This window comes from Salmo salar, chromosome ssa07 (assembly GCF_905237065.1).
Source record: "Salmo salar chromosome ssa07, Ssal_v3.1, whole genome shotgun sequence".
In the NCBI taxonomy this organism is placed as follows: domain Eukaryota; kingdom Metazoa; phylum Chordata; class Actinopteri; order Salmoniformes; family Salmonidae; genus Salmo; species Salmo salar.
The window spans coordinates 32,950,517-32,970,654 of NC_059448.1; positions in this window are offsets into that span (position 1 = coordinate 32,950,517).

Here is a 20,138-nt window from a genome sequence, read left to right on the forward strand (position 1 = left end):
TAGAGCGGGCATCCAGCCTGGTAGGAGGATGCCTGCGCAGCGCATCTGGTCACCGGTACGCCTCCGAGGACCAGGCTACCCAACTCCCGCTCTACGCACGGCTACCATCAGGCCCCTGCACAACTCAGTCCGCCCTGTACAAGCACCCCGCTCGTGCAGGGCTACTAGTTCCATCCAGCCAGGACGGGTTGTGCAGGAGGTAAGATCAAGACCGCCTGTGCGCCTCCATAGCTCTGGGTTTCCAGCTCCTGTCTCTCGTGCGGACCCGGAAGTGCGTCAGGCCAGTCCGACTCGTCCTGTTCCCGCTCCCCGCACTAGCCTGGAGGTGCGTGTTCCCAATCTGGTACGCCCAGTACCAGCACCACTCACCAGGCTTCAAGTGCGTAAACCCAGCCTCGCCAGTCAACAGTCACCAGAGCTGCCCGCCAGTCAACAGTCGCCAGAGCTGCCCGCCAGTCAAGAGTCGCCAGAGCTGCCCGCCAGTCAAGAGTCGCCAGAGCTGCCCGCCAGTCAAGAGTCGCCAGAGCTGCCCGCCAGTCAAGAGTCGCCAGAGCTGCCCGCCAGTCAAGAGTCGCCAGAGCTGCCCGCCAGTCAAGAGTCGCCAGAGCTGCCCGCCAGTCAAGAGTCGCCAGAGCTGCCCGCCAGTCAAGAGTCGCCAGAGCTGCCCGCCAGTCAAGAGTCGCCAGAGCTGCCCGCCAGTCAAGAGTCGCCAGAGCTGCCCGCCAGTGAGGAATCGCCAGAGCCGCCCGTCAGTGAAGAGCTGCCAGAGCCACCCACTAGCCCCGAGCTGCCAGATCCGGCCAGACTGCCCCGAGGTGCCAGAGCCGGCCAGACTGCCCCGAGGTGCCAGAGCCGGCCAGACTGCCCCGAGGTGCCAGAGCCGGCCAGACTGCCCCGAGCTGCCAGAGCCGGCCAGACTGCCCCGAGCTGCCAGAGCCGCCAGACTGCCCCGAGCTGCCAGACTGCCCCGAGCTGCCAGAGTGGCCTGACTGCCTGGAACGGCCAGAACCGGAGCCACCTCCTGATATAGGTGGGTTGGGGAGGGGGGGTGTAGCACAGTGCCGTCGTTGACGGCAGCCACCCTCCCTTCCCTCCCTTTTAGTAGAGGGGAATTTTTGTTTTATTGTTTTGGGTTGTGTTTTTTGGGGGTTTTGTTTTTTAAGGTGCTTCCGGGGTTAGCACCTTTAAGGGGGGGGTACTGTCACGTCCTGGCCAGTATAAGGGTTAATTGTTATTGTAGTTTGGTCAGGACATGGCAGAGGGTATTTGTTTTATGTGGTTCAGGGTGGTGCGTTAGTTAGGAGGGCGTTTGATTTATTATTTCCGGGTTTTGAGTTATGGTCTATGTTTATGTATTTCTATGTGTAGTCTAGTGAGCGTGTTTCTATGTTGAGTTAATTGGGGTGGACTTCCAATTGAAGGCAGCTGTTTGGTGTTGCCTTTGATTGGAAGTCCTATATTAGTTGGGTGTGTTTGTCTTGTATTTGTGGGAGATTGTTCTTGGATTGCTGTGTTGCCGTCAAGACTGTTATTTCGTCGTTCATTGCGTTGTTATTTTTGTATACGTGTTTGTTTGTTTTTTTTCCCTTCTTTTCCAGTAAATAAAGAAGATGAGTATACACATACCTGCTGCGTTTTGGTCCTCCATAACCGACGAAAACCGTGACATAAACAAATCAAATTACACAACCGGTCTGTCACACCCTGATCTGTTTCACTTGTCTTTGTGCTTGTCTCCACCCACCTCCAGGTGTCGCCTACCTTCCCCATTATCCCCAGTGTCTGTTCCTCGTTCCTGTTTTTACCATTCTGCCTGCCCTGACCGTGACTCTGATCTGGATTACTGACATCTGCCTACCCTTGACCTGTCGTTTTGCCTGCCCCCTGTTCTATTAACCTCTATGGGCTAGGTGGGACGCTAGCGTGCCACCCGTGGTGCACTCCATCAACAGCAGGTGCATTTAAAGAGCGGCAAATTTGAATCCAAATAAATGTCAAAATTCAAATTTTTCGAACATACAACTATTTTACACCCTTTGAAAGATAAACATCTCCTTAATCTAACCACGTTTTACGATTTCAAAAAGGTTTTACGGCGAAAGCATACATTTAGAGTATGTTAGGACAGTACATTTACAAGAGTTGTGTGTAATGTTTTGTCAATTCAAAGACAGGGTCACCAAAACCATAAAACCAGCTAAAATGATGCACTAACCTTTTACAATCTCCATCAGATGACACTCCTAGGACATTATATTAGACAATGCATGCATTTTTAGTTCTATCAAGTTCATATTTATATCCAAAAACAGCGTTTTACTATGGTATTGATGTTGAGGAAATCGTTTCCCTCCAATAACCGGCAGTCAAGTCAGCGTCACAAATTAGAAAACATTGGTAAAATATTATATTGTCATTTAAAGAATTATAGATTTACATCTCTTGAATGCAATCAACTTGCCAGATTTAAAAATAACCTTACTGGGAAATCACACTTTGCAATAATCTGAGCACTGCGCCCAGAAAAATACGCGTTGCGATACAGACTAGACGTCATGTTGGGGAGATCTAAAATCGAAAATACTATGTAAATAATCCATTACCTTTGATTCTCTTCATCAGATGTCACTTCCAGGTATCACAGGTCCATAACGAATGTAGTTTTGTTCAAAAAAGCTCATCATTTATGTCCAAAAATCTCCGTCTTGTTAGCACATGATCTAAGCCAGCCGGACTTCTCGTCATGAACGAGGGGAAAAAATATATTTACGTTCGTTCAAACATGTCAAACGTTGTATAGCATAAATCATTAGGGCCTTTTTTAACCAGAACATGAATAATATTCAAGGTGGACGAATGCATACTCTTTTATAACGTATTGGAACGAGGGTACCCAACATGAACTCGCGCGCCAGGTGTCTAATGGGCCATCATCGTTCCATGGCTCTTGTTCGGTCAGATCTCCCTCCAGAAGACTCAAAACACTTTGTAAAGGCTGGTGACATCTAGTGGAAGCAATAGGAAGTGCCAAAATATTCCTCAGCCCCTGTGTTTTTCAATGGGATAGGTTTAAAGGTAATACAACACATCAGGTATCCACTTCCTGTCAGAAAATGTCTCAGGGTTTTGCCTGCCAAATGAGTTCTGTTATACTCACAGACACCATTCAAACAGTTTTAGAAAATTTAGGGTGTTTTCTATCCATATGTAATAAGTATATGCATATTCTAGTTACTGGGTAGGAGTGGTAACCAGATTAAATCGGGTATGTTTTTTTATCCAGCCGTGTCAATACTGCCCCCTAGCCCTAACAGGTTAATAAACTATTGTTACTTCGACACTATCTGCATCTGGGTCTTCCCTAAAACGTGTTACGGTCAAAAGTTTTAGAACACCTACTCATTCAAGGGTTTTTCTTTATTTTGACTATTTTCTACATTATATAATAATGGTCTCCACACTCACCCGACCTCAACCCAATTGAAATGGCTCGTGATGAGTTGGACCACAGAGTGAAGGAAAAAGAGCCAACAAGTGCTCAGCATATGTGGGAACTCCAAGACTGTTGGAAAAGCATTCCAGGTGAAGCTGGTTGAGAGAATGCCAAGAGTGTGCAAAGTTGTCATCAAGGCTACTTTGAAGAATCTAAAATATTAAATATATTTTGATTTGTTTATTTTTTTGGTTACTAGATGATTCAATATGTGTTATTTCATAGTTGTGATGTCTTCACAATTATTATACAATGTAGAAGATAAACCCATTAATGAGTAGGTGTGTCCAAACTTTTGACTTGTCCCAGTCAAAAGTTTGGACACGCTTAAAATGTAAATTATGCCTTTCAAAGTAAAATATTCTGAATTGTATTTGACACCTGGGTTTTCACATGTGCAAATGTTGTCACGTGCAGTGTCATGTTGAAATTTTGCATCCCAAGTTCTCACATTTATTTCACATTTACTCACGTACCCACATGTAGTTTGATGTTATTACACGTTATCACATTAACTTCACATAAATCATGTGTTCACATGTGAAATTCATGTGTTTTTTCACTCACCTTGGATTGAATCCTTATCTGAGTATTTTATTTTTAAAAACTGAAATGCCTCTGACTGACTTTTCTGGACCTTTCTTCCCGACATTTAACCTCAATGGGCTACTCAACAGCCAGTGTAATCCCGTGGCGCGTTATTCAAATTCCTCAAAAATGCAAAAACTTCAATTTTTCAAACATATGACTATTTTACACCATTTTAAAGATAAGACTCTCGTTAATCTAACCACACTGTCCGATTTCAAAAAGGCTTTACAACGAAAGCAAAACATTAGATTATGTCAGCAGAGTACCCAGCCAGAAATAATCAGACACCCATTTTTCAAGCTAGCATATAATGTCACATAAACCCAAACCACAGCTAAATGTAGCACTAACCTTTGATGATCTTCATCAGATGACAACCCTAGGACATTATGTTATACAATACATGCATGTTTTGTTCAATCAAGTTCATATTTATATCAAAAACCAGCTTTTTACATTACCATGTGACTAGCATGTGACTAGCATTCCCACCGAACACTGCCGGTGAATTTACTAAATTACTCATGATAAACGTTCACAAAAAGCATAACAATTATTTTAAGAATTATAGATACAGAGCTCCTCTATGCACTCGATATGTCCGATTTTAAAATAGCTTTTCGGTGAAAGCACATTTTGCAATATTCTCAGTAGATAGCCCGGCATCACTGGGCTAGCTATTTAGACACCAAGCAAGTTTAGCACTCATCAAAGTCAGATTTACTATAAGAAAAATGTTATTACCTTTGCTGTCTTCGTCAGAATGCACTCCCAGGACTTCTACTTCAATAACAAATGTTGGTTTGGTTCAAAATAATCCATAGTTATATCCAAACAGCGGCGTTTTGTTCGTGCGTTCAAGACACTATCCGAAAGGGTAAATAAGGGTGACGAGCATGGCGCAATTCGTGACAAAAAAATTCTAAATATTCCATTACCGTACTTCGAAAGCATGTCAACCGCTGTTTAAAATCTATTTTTATGCCATTTTTCTCATAAAAAAGCGATAATATTCCGACCAGGAATCTGCGTTTAGGTAAACAGACGAAAGAAAATAAAGCATTCGGTCGACTCGGGCACGCGCCTAAGCCCATAGTACTCTGATCGGCCACTTGCCAAAAGCGATAATGTGTTTCAGCCAGAGCCTGCTTCGATATCGTTCAGCTTTTTCCCGTGCTCTGAGAGCCTATGGGAGCCGTAGGAAGTGTCATGTTATTGCAAAGATCCTCAGTCTTCAATAAAAAGAGCCAAGATGAAACACAATTTGTCAGACAGGCCACTTCCTGCATGGAATCTTCTCAGGTTTTGGCCTGCCATATGAGTTCTGTTATAGTCACAGACACTATTCAAACAGTTTTAGAAACTTTAGGGTGTTTTCTATCCAAAGCCAATAATTGTATGCATATTCTAGTTACTGGGCAGGAGTAGTAACCAGATTAAATCGGGTACGTTTTTTATCCGGCTGTGTCAATACTGCCCCCTAGCCCTAACAGGTTAAAGGTCTCTAAGCTTCTGCGTATGAGCAGGATTCAATTGTTAAACTTTAAGAATTATCATTCACGATGGACAATGAGAAATTTGAAGGGCCAGTGACAACAAAACTGTGTTTGTAAAGAAGAGGTAAAGAAATACATGCACAGAACGTGATACAGATCTTTCCAGGGGTCCAAGGGGAGTGGGAAGGGGGCAGAAGGGGGGGATACCAAAGGATCCGCAGCATCTGCCAAAATAAAAACGCACATCACCTTATTTTAAATGGTTTTCAAAATGAAGACATAATAAATTAACCTTTCCTGCCTGTGGTAATTAACTTACTAAACAAACATACACACATCACGTTCAAGAACACAAATAAACAGATTCCTTCATTAAAATAGAAGATAGAGGGCCGGAACTCCAATTTGAGCAGCAGCAGCTGAAAAATGAGCTCTTACAAATATTGAAATTTACATGGTTTTTAGAGTGAAGTACATCGGAAAAAAGCAAAAGAAAACTGCAAGACTGAAGAGGAGAAAAAACAAGCAACAAACAAAGAAGATAGGCTTTTGAAAAATAACTATTTTTCATAAAATTGTAGTTATCTTAGCTAGCTGAATTGTTTACCAGTTGCTAAGCAGTTGCTAGGGACTCTTTTGGAAGAAGCTAGCTAGCTAACGAAGAACAACAAAGAATATCTAGTTAACAGAAGAAAAGAAAGAGAAAATCAGGACAGAAGAAAAAGGATATCAAAGTGAAACAGTTCTCTAAAGACACAAGAGACAATAATACAAGAAACAACACTTCTGTAGCTTGTCAACTATGTGTCTGTCTATCCCTGTTCTCTCCCCTCTGCACAGGCCATACAAACGCTTCACACCGCGTGGCCGCTGCCACTCTAACCTGGTGGTCCCAGCGCGCACGACCCACGTGGAGTTCCAGGTCTCCGGCAGCCTCTGGAACTGCCGGTCTGCAGCCAACAAGGCTGAGTTCATCTCAGCCTATGCTACCCTCCAGTCCCTAGACTTCCTGGCGCTGACGGAAACATGGATTACCACAGATAACACTGCTACTCCTACTGCTCTCTCTTTGTCTGCCCACGTGTTCTCGCATACCCCTAGAGCATCGAGCCAGCGGGGTGGTGGCACTGGAATCCTCATCTCTCCCAAGTGGACATTCTCTCTTTCTCCCCTGACCCATCTGTCTATCTCCTCATTTGAATTCCATGCTGTCACAGTTACCAGCCCTTTCAAGCTTAACCTGTTGGGGCTAGGGGGCAGTATTTTCAAAGCTGGATAAAAAAACGTACCCGATTTAATCTGGTTACTAATCCTACCCAGTAACTAGAATATGCATATACTTATTATATATGGATAGAAAACACCCTAAAGTTTCTAAAACTGTTTGAATGGTGTCTGTGAGTATAACAGAACTCATTTGGCAGGCAAAACCCTGAGACATTTTCTGACAGGAAGTGGATACCTGATGTGTTGAATTACCTTTAAGCCTATGCCATTGAAACACACAGGGGTTGATTAATGTTTTGGCACTTCCTATTGCTTCCACTAGATGTCACCAGCCTTTACAAAGTGTTTTGAGTCTTCTGGAGGGAGATCTGACCGAACAAGAGCCATGGAACGATGATGTCCCATTAGACACCTGGCGCGCGAGTTCATGTTGGGTACCCTCGTTCCAATACGTTATAAAAGAGTATGCATTCGTCCACCTTGAATATTATTCATGTTCTGGTTAAAAAAGGCCCTAATGATTTATGCTATGCAACGTTTGACATGTTTGAACGAACGTAAATATATTTTTTCCCCTCGTTCATGAAGTGAAGTCCGGCGGGCTTAGATCATGTGCTAACAAGACGGAGATTTTTGGACATAAATTATGAGCTTTTTTGAACAAAACTACATTCGTTATGGACCTGTGATACCTGGAAGTAACATCTGATGAAGAGAATCAAAGGTAATGGATTATTTACATAGTATTTTCGATTTTAGATCTCCCCAACATGGCGGCTAGTCTGTATCGCAACGCGTATTTTTCTGGGCGCAGTGCTCAGATTATTGCAAAGTGTGATTTCCCAGTAAGGTTATTTTTAAATCTGGCAAGTTGATTGCGTTCAAGAGATGTAAATCTATAATTCTTTAAATGACAATATAATATTTTACCAATGTTTTCTAATTTTAATTATTTAATTTGTGGTGCTGACTTGACTGCCGGTTATTGGAGGGAAACGATTTCCTCAACATCAATGCCATAGTAAAACGCTGTTTTTGGATATAAATATGAACTTGATAGAACTAAAAATGCATGCATTGTCTAACATAATGTCCTAGGAGTGTCATCTGATGGAGATTGTAAAAGGTTAGTGCATCATTTTAGCTGGTTTTATGGTTTTGGTGACCCTGTCTTTGAATTGACAAAACATTACACACAGCTATTGTCAATGTACTCTCAAATCAAATCAAATCAAATTTATTTTTATATAGCCCTTCGTACATCAGCTGATATTCTCAAAGTGCTGTACAGAAACCCAGCCTAAAACCCCAAACAGCAAGCAAAGCATGTGAAAGAAGCACGGTGGCTAGGAAAAACTCCCTAGGAAAAACTCCCTAGAAAGGCCAAAAACCTAGGAAGAAACCTAGAGAGGAACCAGGCTATGAGGGGTGGCCAGTCCTCTTCTGGCTGTGCAGGGTGGATATTATAACAGAACATGGTCAAAATGTTAAAATGTTAAAATGTTCATAAATGACCAGCATGGTCAAATAATAATAATCATAGTAGTTGTCGAGGGTGCAACAAGCACGTCCGGTGAACAGGTCAGGGTTCCATAGCCGCAGGCAGAACAGTTGAAACTGGAGCAGCAGCACGGCCAGGTGGACTGGGGACAGCAAGGAGTCATCATACCAGGTAGTCCTGAGGCATGGTCCTAGGGCTCAGGTCCTCCGAGAGAAAGACAGAAAGAGAGAAAGAGAGAATTAGAGAATCTCCTAACATAATCTAACTTTTTGCTTTCGCCGTAAAACCTTTTTGAAATCGGACAACGTGGTTAGATTAAGGAGATGTTTATCTTTCAAAGGGTGTAAGATAGTTGTATGTTTGAAAAATTTGAATTTTGACATTTATTTGGTTTCAAATTTGCCGCTCTTGAAATGCACCTGCTGTTGATGGAGTGCACCACGGGGGGGACGCTAGCGTCCCACCTAGCCCATAGAGGTTAACATCCTTATCATTTATCGCCCTCCAGGTTCCCTTGGAGAGTTCATCAATGAGCTTGACGCCTTGATAAGTTCCTTTCCTGAAGATGGCTCACCTCTCACAGTTCTGGGTGACTTTAACCTCCCCACGTCTACCTTTGACTCATTCCTCTCTGCCTCCTTCTTTCCACTCCTCTCCTCTTTTGACCTCACCCTCTCACCTTCCACCCCTACTCACAAGGCAGGCAATACGCTTGACCTCATCTTTACTAGACACTGTTCTTCCACTAATCTCATTGCAACTCCCCTCCAAATCTCCGACCACTACCTTGTATCCTTTTCCCTCTTGCTCTCATCCAACACTTCTCACTCTGCCCCTACTCGGATGGTATTGCGCCGTCCCAACCTTCACTCTCTCTCTCCCGCTACTCTCTCCTCTTCCATCCTATCATCTCTTCCCTCTGCTCAAACCTTCTCCAACCTATCTCCTGATTCTGCCTCCTCAACCCTCCTCTCCTCCCTTTCTGCATCCTTTGATTTTCTCTGTCCTCTATCCTCCAGGCCGGCTCGGTCCTCCCCTCCTGCTCCGTGGCTCGACGACTCACTACGAGCTCACAGAACAGGGCTCCGGGCAGCCGAGCGGAAATGGAGGAAAACTCGCCTCCCTGCGGACCTGGCATCCTTTCACTCCCTCCTCTCTACATTCTCCTCTTCTGTCTCTGCTGCTAAAGCCACTTTCTACCACTCTAAATTCCAAGCATCTGCCTCTAACCCTAGGAAGCTCTTTGCTACCTTCTCCTCCCTCCTGAATCCTCTTCCCCCTCCCCCCCCCTCTCCTCCCTCTCTGCGGATGACTTCGTCAACCATTTTGAAAAGAAGGTTGACGATATCCGATCCTCGTTTGCTAAGTCAAACGACACCGCTGGTCCTGTTCACACTGCCCTACCCTGTGCTTTGACCTCTTTCTCCCCTCTCTCTCCAGATGAAATCTCGCGTCTTGTGACGGCCGGCCGCCCAACAACCAGCCCACTTGACCCTATCCCCTCCTCTCTTCTCCAGACCATTTCCGGAGACCTTCTCCCCTACCTCACCTCGCTCATCAACTCATCCTTGACCGCTGGCTACGTCCCTTCCGTCTTCAAGAGAGCGAGAGTTGCACCCCTTCTGAAAAAACCTACACTCGATCCCTCCGATGTCAACAACTACAGACCAGTATCCCTTCTTTCTTTTCTCTCCAAAACTCTTGAACGTGCCGTCCTTGGCCAGCTCTCCTGCAATCTCTCTCAGAATGACCTTCTTGATCCTAATCAGTCAGGTTTCAAGACTGGGCATTCAATTGAGACTGCTCTTCTCTGTGTCACGGAGGCTACGTGATTGCCTGCTGAGCTGTGAAGGGAACGGCACCTCCATACCTTCAGGCTCTGATCAGGCCCTACACCCAAACAAGGGCACTGCGTTCATCCACCTCTGGCCTGCTGCCCCCCCTACCTCTGAGGAAGCACAGTTCCCGCTCAGCCCAGTCAAAACTGTTCGCTGCTCTGGCACCCCAATGGTGGAACAAGCTCCCTCACGACGCCAGGACAGCGGAGTCAATCACCACCTTCCGGAGACACCTGAAACCCCACCTCTTTAAGGAATACCTAGGATAGGATAAAGTAATCCTTCTAACCCCCCCTTAAAAGATTTAGATGCACTATTGTAAAGTGGTTGTTCCACTGGATATCATAAGGTGAATGCACCAATTTGTAAGTCGCTCTGGATAAGAGCGTCTGCTAAATGACTTAAATGTAAATGTAAATGTAAAATACATTTATTCAGACAGAGTGGTCCGAACATTCTGAGATCACAAAGCTGTATGTAACAAAATGTAATCTTATAGTTCTACTAGCGCAATTAGTTAATCATTACCAGCGCCCATGCGCATACACACACACCGCTGGGGCCGAGTTCCCTGGACCTCTATACCAGGCGGTGCCAGGGTTACCCCAAACCCAGAAATGTTTCAAATAGTTCAGCATTTTAATTCACAGGCAATAAAGATAAAACACCATGTAAAAAAACTAGGTTTAATTTTAGATTCTGAACTAAATTTGAAATCACACATTAGGAATGTGACTAATATGGCTTTTTTCCACCTGAGGAACATTGCCAATGTCACGCCCTGACTTGAGAGAGACGTTTTATTTCTCCATTTTGTTAGGTCAGGGTGTGGGGTGGGCATTCTGTGTTATATTTCTATGTTGTTTTTTTCCTTTGATTGGCCTAGTATGGTTTCCAATCAGAGGCAGCTGTCTATCATTGTCTCTGATTGGGAATCATACTTAGGCAGCCCTTTTACCCTCCTTCAGTGTGGGATCTTGTTTTTGTACAGCTCAGTAAGCATGCAGAACCTGACGTTTGTGTTTCGTTGTTTATTATTTTGATTTAGTGTTCTGATTTAAATAAAAAGAAATTTGAACACTTCCACGCTGCACCTTGGTCTTCTCCTTACAACGATCGTCACAGCCAAGGTGTGGACATTTCTCTCGCAGGCTGATACATTGACTCATCCATGCTTTTATTACAAGCAGGCTTGACTACTGTAATTGTCACGGCTGTTTAAAACCTCTTACATCTAGACGTTCCGCTAGTGGAACACCTGCTCCAATATCCAATGATAGGCGTGGCGCGAATTACAAATTCCTCAAAAATACAAAAACTTCAATTTTTCAAACATATGACTATTTCACAGCATTTTAAAGACAAGACTCTCCTTTATCTAACCACACTATCCGATTTCAAAAAGGCTTTACAGCGAAAGCAAAACATTAGATTATGTCAGCAGAGTACCAAGCCAGAAATAATCAGACACCCATTTTTCAAGCTAGCATATAATGTCACAAAAACCCAGAAGACAGCTAAATGCAGCACTCACCTTTGATGATCTTCATCAGATGACACACCTAGGACATTATGTTATACAATACATGCATGTTTTGTTCAATCAAGTTCATATTTATATCAAAAAACAGCTTTTTACATTAGCATGTGACGTTCAGAACTAGCATACCCCCCGCAAACTTCCGGGGAATTTACTAACAATTTACAAAATTACTCACGATAAACGTTCACAAAAAGCATAACAATTATTTTAAGAATTATAGATACAGAACGCCTCTATGCACTCGATATGTCCGATTTTAAAATAGCTTTTTGGTGAAAGCACATTTTGCAATATTCTAAGTACATAGCCCAGCCATCACGGGCTAGCTATTTAGACACCCGGCAAGTTTAGCCTTCACCAAAATCAGATTTACTATTATAAAAGTTTGATTACCTTTTGTTGTCTTCGTCAGAATGCACTCCCAGGACTGCTACTTCAATAACAAATGTTGGTTTCGTCCAAAATAATCCATCGTTATATCCGAATAGCAGCGTTTTGTTCGTGCGTCCCAGACACTATCCGAAATGGTAAATCAGGGTCGCGCGCATGGCGCAATTCGTGACAAAAAATGTCTAAATATTCCATTACCGTACTTCGAAGCATGTCAACCGCTGTTTAAAATCAATTTTTATGCAATTTATCTCGTAAAAAAGCGATAATATTCCGACCGGGAATCTCCTTTTCGGCAAACAGAGGAAAAATCACAAAGACGGGGGCGGCCAGGGCACGCGCCTAAGCCCACAGTCCCTTGATCGGCCACTTGAGAAAGGCGATAATATATTTCAGCCTGGGGCTGGGATGACGACGTTCAGGTTTTTCCCGGGCTCTGAGCGCCCATGAAAGACGTAGGAAGTGTCACGTTAGAGCAGAGATCCTTTGTAAAAGATAGAGATGGCAAAGAAGTTCAAGAAATGGTCAGACAGGCCACTTCCTGTAAAGGAATCTCTCAGGTTTTGACCTGCCATTTGAGTTCTGTTATACTCACAGACACCATTCAAACAGTTTTAGAAACTTTGGAGTGTTTTCTATCCAAAGCCAATAATTATATGCATATTCTAGTTACTGGGCAGGAGTAGTAACCAGATTAAATCGGGTACGTTTTTTATCCAGCCGTGAAAATACTGCCCCCTAGCCATAACAGGTTAAAGGATTGGACCAAAATGCAGCGTGTTCGTAGTTCCACATATTTATTAAACGTGAAACTGAATGCAATACACTGAAATACTTGAAAAAACAACAAACCGTGACACAGAGGACAACACAATACTCAAAAGATATTAACCCACAAACAGGAAGAGAAAAACCCCTACTTAAAAATGAACTCTAATCAGAGGCAATGAGGATCAGCTGCCTCCAATTAGAGATCAACCCCAAACAATCCCAACATAGAAATAGAAAAACTAGAACAACCCAAAAACACCCCCTGTCACACCCTGCCCTACTCTACTATAGAAAATGACATCTTACTAGGGTCAGGACGTGACAGTAATGCTCTCCTGATCTACCCAACAAAGCCATTGGTCAACTGCAAAACATACAGAATGCTGCAGCATGGGTACTGACAAAGACCAGATGGAGAGCACACATTACACCGATTTTAAGGTCTCTGCACTGGCTACCTGTAAGTTTTAGAATTAATTTTAAGATTCTTCCATTGGTTTTTAACCTGTTGGGGCTAGGGGGCAGTATTTGCACGGCCGGATAAAAAATGTACCCAATTTAAACTGGATACTACTCTTGCCCAGAAACAAGAATATGCATGTAATTAGTAGATTTGGATAGAAAACACTCTAAAGTTTCTAAAACTGTTTCAATGGTGTCTGTGAGTATAACAGAACTCATATGGCAGGCCAAAACCTGAGAAGATTCCATATAGGAAGTGCCCTGTCTGACAATTTCTTGTCCTTCTGTTGCATGCCAAGAGGCAGTTATTAATTATTATAACCCCAGCCTCTGGATTAGCCTGCCAGAGAACCTGAGGGGGCCAAAGCTTTGGACATATTTAAAAGAGATCTTAAAACACATATGTTTTGCTTTGCTTGTCCTTTGGGTGCTTTTAGGTTGTTCAGTTTGTCATTCTTTAGTTTTTTATCTTATGTTTGTTATGTAGTAAATATTTCAGATTTTAACCTTCATTGTTTTTAGTTTTTTTCCTGTAAAGCACATTGTGTTGCATTCCATGTCTTAAATATGCTGTTTAAATAAAGCTTGATTTGATTTGGAACCAGCAGGACACTGAACAGCTTCTATCCCCAAACCATAAGACTTCTAAACAAGACTGCTAAATATACTGAACAAAAATATAAACGCAACATGGAACAATTTCAAAGATTTTACTGAGGTACAAGGAAATCAGTCAATTTAAATACATTTAAATAAATTCCTTAGGCACTAATCTATGGATTTCATATGACTGGGAATACAGATATGCATCTGTTGGTCGCAGATAAAACAGGTAGGGGCGTGGATCAGAAAAACAGTATCTGGTGTGATCAGCATTTGCTCATGCAGCTCGACACATCTCCTTCACATAGAGTTGATCAGGCTGTTGATTGAGGCCTGTGGCCTGTTGTCCCACTCCTCTTCAATGGTTGTGCGAAGTTTCTGGATATTGGCTGGAACTGGAACATGCTGTCTTACACGTCAATCCAGAGCATCCCAAACATGCTCAGTTGGTGACATGTTTGGTGAGTATGCAGGCCATGGAAGAACTGGGACATTTTCATGTTCCAAGAATTGTGTACAGATCCTTACCACAGGTGGACTTCAATCAAGTTCTAGAAACCTCTCAAGGATGATCAATGGAAACACCTGAGCACAATTTTGAGTCTCATAGCAAAGGGTCTGAGTACTTATCTAAATAAGGTATTTCTGGTTTTATGTGTAATACATTTGCAAAAAATTCTAAAAACCTGTTTTTGCTATGTCATTATGGGTATTGTGTGTCAATTGATGACAATTCTTTATTTATTTTGTACATTTAAGAATAAGGTTGTAACGTAGAAAAATGTGGAAAAAGTCAAGCAGTCTGAATACTTTGCACTGTATGTAGCATAAGAAACAAGGTTCATGAAATCGATAACTTGCTTGCGACAGAAAGCATTGATATACTGGATATCTCTGAAACTCACTTTGATAATTCCTTGATAGAAATTCCGTGGTAGCAAAAGATGGTTATAACATCAACAGAAGAGACAGGAATGCCAATGGAGGAGATATTGTTCTTTATATTCAGAGTCATATTCATGTTATTTCACCACACTATCACAAGAACGCTGATCTATCGGTAATCTAAACTGTGGCAATTAATGGAGGCGTTTTCAGTCTGAGTGTCTCTCCTCTGGCACTAGAGTCCTGCATCAGGAAACAACAATGAAAACTGTCGGTGGTCCTGGAGTTAAGAGAGAACTTGGGTAATACAATGGGGGAATTTCACTTGACATGTGGACTGACGATTTTCGAAAAATATGCACGGTGGGCTTTTGGTTTCTCTCCCTCTAAAAACAGAAGTAAATAATTCTAAATAACAAACTGGCTTTATTTTCAAATTAGTAAGAATGCCTCACCCCATATTCAACAATGGCCTTTTCCCCCTTTATTCAGATTACAATCGCTCACTGTGTTACATTGGTATAAAGGGATTGGGAGACAGGCACAGGAGTGCATAATAGGGGATTTTTCCCCCCCCCCCAAATTACAGGCACGGGGACGAAGACCAAACAAACACATATACAAAACACAGGGTTGAAACCCAAACAAAAGAGTGAGGAGTACCTCGAATAAATAACACAATGATACAACACGGGTCGAAACCCGTAATCATCTGCGCAATACAAGTGGCAGGAAAGCCAAAACAACACAGCACAGGTACCTACATGACCAACGGACATTGTAACAATAAATCAACAGCCCAATGGAAACCAAAGGGCACAATTACAATCAGTGGGAATGGGGACCAGGTGTGCGTAATGGCACAGTTCCGGAGGGATCCGTGACAACACTTTTGGTTATTTCCAAAATATTGCTATATTTTAACCTGTTGGGTCTAGGGGGCAGCATTTGCACGTCTGGATAAAAAAAAATGTACCCGATTTAATCTGGTTACTAATCCTACCCAGTAACTACAATATGCATATACTTATTATATATGGATAGAAAACACTCTAAAGTTTCCAAAACTGTTTGAATGGTGTCTGTGAGTATAACAGAACTCATTTGGCAGGCAAAACCCTGAGACATTTTCTGACAGGAAGTGGATACCTGATGTGTTGTATTGACTTTAAACCTATCCCATTGAAAAACACAGGGGTTTAGGAATATTTTGGCACTTCCTATTGCTTCCACTAGATGTCACCAGCCTTTACAAAGTGTTTTGAGTCTTCTGGAGGGAGATCTGACCGAACAAGAGCCATGGAACGGTGATGTCCCATTAGACACCTGGCGCTTACTTCATGTTGGGTACCCTCGTTCCAATACGTTATAAAAGAGTATGCATTCGTCCACCTTGAATATTATTCATGTTCTGGTTAAAAAAAGGCCCTAATGATTTATGCTATACAACGTTTGACATGTTTGAACGAACGGAAATATATTTTTTCCCCTCGTTCATGACGGAAGTCCGGCTGGCTTACATCATGTGCTAACGAGACGGAGATTTTTGGACATAAATGATGAGCTTTTTTGAACAAAACTACATTCGTTATGGACCTGTGATACCTGGAAGTGACATCTGATGAAGAGAATCAAAGGTAATGGATTATTTACATAGTATTTTCGATTTTAGATCTCCCCAACATGACGTCTAGTCTGTATCGCAACGCCGTATTTTTCTGGGCGCAGTGCTCAGATTATTGCAAAGTGTGATTTCCCAGTAAGGTTATTTTTAAATCTGGCAAGTTGATTGCGTTCAAGAGATGTAAATCTATAATTCTTTAAATGACAATATAATATTTTAACAATGTTTTCTAATTTTAATTATTTAATTTCTGACGCTGACTTGACTGCCGGTTATTGGAGGGAAACGATTTCCTCAACATCAATGCCATAGTAAAACGCTGTTTTTGGATATAAAAATGAACTTGATAGAACTAAAAATGCATGCATTGTCTAACATAATGTCCTAGGAGTGTCATCTGATGGAGATTGTAAAAGGTTAGTGCATCATTTTAGCTGGTTTTATGGTTTTGGTGACCCTGTCTTTGACTTGACAAAACATTACACACAACTCTTGTAAATGTACTGTCCTAACATACTCTAAATTTATGCTTTCGCCGTAAAACCTTTTTGAAATCGTAAAACGTGGTTAGATTAAGGAGATGTTTATCTTTCAAATGGTGTAACATAGTTGTATTTTTGAAAAATTTGAATTTTGACATTTATTTGGATTCAAATTTGCCGCTCTTGAAATGCACCTGCTGTTGATGGAGTGCACCACGGGTGGCACGCTAGCGTCCCACCTAGCCCCAAGAGGTTAAACAAGCCATAAAAACTTGGTTGCGATTTCAGTTAACCTCTTACATCTAGACGTTCCGCTAGCGGAACACCTGCTCCAATATCCAATGATGGGCGTGGCGCGAAATACAAACTCCTCTAAAATCCGAAAACTTTCATTTTTCAAACATATGACTATTTTACAGCATTTTAAAGACAAGACTCTCCTTTATCTAACCACACTGTCCGATTTCAAAAAGGCTTTACAGCGAAAGCAAAACATTAGATTATGTCAGCAGAGTACCCAGCCAGAAATAATCAGATATCCATTTTTCAAGCTAGCATATAATGTCACAAAAAATATAACCACAGCTAAATGCAGCACTAACCTTTGATGATCTTCATCAGATGACAACCCTAGGACATTATGTTATACAATGCATGCATGTTTTGTTCAATCAAGTTCATATTTATATCAAAAACCAGCTTTTTTACATTAGCATGTGACGTTCAGAACTAGTATACCCCCCGCAAACATCCGGTGAATTTACTAAATTACTCACAATAAACGTTCACAAAAAACATAACAATTATTTTAAGAATTATAGATACAGAACTCCTCTATGCACGCGATATGTCCGATTTTAAAATAGCTTTTCGGTGAAAACACATTTTGCAATATTCTCAGTAGATAGCCCAGCCATCACGGCTAGCCATTTAGACACCGACCAAGTTTAGCCCTGACCAAACTCCGATTTACTATTACAAAAGTTTGATTACCTTTGTTGTCTTCGTCAGAATGCACTCCCAGGACTGCTACTTCAATAACAAATGTTGGTTTGGTCCAAAATAATCCATCGTTATATCCAAATAGCGGCGTTTTGTTCGTGCGTTCAAGACACTATCCGAAGTGTAAATAAGGGTCACGAGCATGGCGCAATTCGTGACAAAAGATTTCTAAATATTCCATTACCGTTCTTCGAAGCATGTCAACCGCTGTTTAAAATCTATTTTTATGCCATTTTTCTCGTAAAAAAGCGATAATATTCCGACCGGGAATCTGCGTTTAGGTAAACAGACGAAAGAAAACATAGCATGGGGTCGCGCGGGCACGCGCCTGAGTCTCACAGTACTGTAACCAGCCACTACCCAAACGCGCTACTTTTTTTCAACCAGAGCCTGCAAAGCCACGATTCAACTTTTTGCCGCCTTCTGAGAGCCCATGGGAGCCGTAGGAAGTGTCACGTAACAGCAGAGATCCTCTGTAATGGATAGAGATAATCAAGAAGGGCAAGAAATTGTCAGACAGGCCACTTCCTGCATGGAATCTTCTCAGGTTTGGCCTGCCAAATGAGTTCTGTTATACTCACAGACACTATTCAAACAGTTTTAGAAACTTTGGAGTGTGTTCTATCCAAAGCTAATAATTATATGCATATTCTAGTTTCTGGGCAGGAGTAATAATCAGATTAAATCGGGTACGTTTTTTATCCGGCTGTGAAAATACTGCCCCCTAGCCATAACAGGTTAAAAAAAAAACATTCTGTCGGCCCTGCATTAAAGACCAAAATTGGTTAAAGAAAATTGTGATAAATAAAAATATGCGCTGTCTCTTGCGCATGTCATTTTCCTTTCATAATGCATCCTTATTTACAAAGCGATTATTATTATTAACCCTTCATTATAATTATATAAAAGCCCCTTAGATATTCTTACAGACCAGATTTGCCCTAACCAAAAATGTCTCTTAGATATTAATTTAGAATCCTCCAATCCTCTAAATGTAATTATTGGCGGAGACTCAGGCGGCATTGGCAGAGTTGAAGAGGGTGAGGAATGAGATGGAGTCACAATCCATGCCAGTCAAACATGCAGATGTTTATTTCAACTACATTTTAGTTGCGACAAATTCGATTGGGTTTAAATCATGAGACCTACATGTAGAGATGAAATATTTTTAGATATACTGTAGGCCTACCGTAGGCGATATGAGTCTCACTCGTGTTGAGAAATGTGCTGTTAAAAGTGTTCTAGGTCTTTTATTAATTTAACCTTTATTTTACTACAGGTCTACTTACTCTGCTGGCATCTTGACACAGTTCATGCCCTCATTTGCAATGCAAACCTTAACAAATTACTATGGGAATAAATGGAGAGGCAAGTGGAAGGGGAAAAAAGTAAGGAACTTCTCTATCGGCCCTGGAGGCCTTTTGAAAACATGTTTTCACAACGGCTATTAGCAGGACAATAGACACGATGTGGTCTCTGACATAGGGTGCAGCATATCTCTTGATGTCATTGAATGTCTCGCCAGTTTTGATCCATGCCTGGGCCTGCAGTACGTTCTTTATTTGTCAGACAAATCATTGGGTCGAAACTACAGAACAATAGAAAACAAGAGAGCACAAGGTTAATCTTCTGAAAAAAAAAATATATATAATGTCTTACAGAGCCTTTCCATAAGTCCACTCAAGTTTCTTCAACTGTCTTCTGACTGTGATTAGAGCAATGTTGCCTTTGCCGATCGCTCATCATCTTCAACCATCAGTGAGTCCATCAAATTTACTGTTTTCTAACCACATATGGATGGATCCATAACGAATTACTATGGGCATAAATATCACTGAATGACAGAAATATTGTAATAAAGTAGGCTAATGAAGGCAACAAATTGCTGCTTACTGGAACACCCAAAGTCATCCAATTGTTATAATAGGATTTGAAGCAATAGCCTACCCGCATGTGGTCAACTATTTCAGCACCGTTTTGCGCTGCTCTGAGACAATCAAGACTACTTAAACATACATTTCAAAACCATTTTTTTAAATCAAATTCAATATTTGTCCTATTGTAAAGTGTAGCCTAAAGGCCAAAATGGGCAAACTTGCAATGTATTCGATGCTAAAGTATTCTAAAACCACTCTTGTGAAAACCAAAATGCCTTCAGCTGTCCATCACTACTGTACAAAACAGGATATCTAATGCATTCATGAATTAAATCGCTTTAGCCGACATGTTG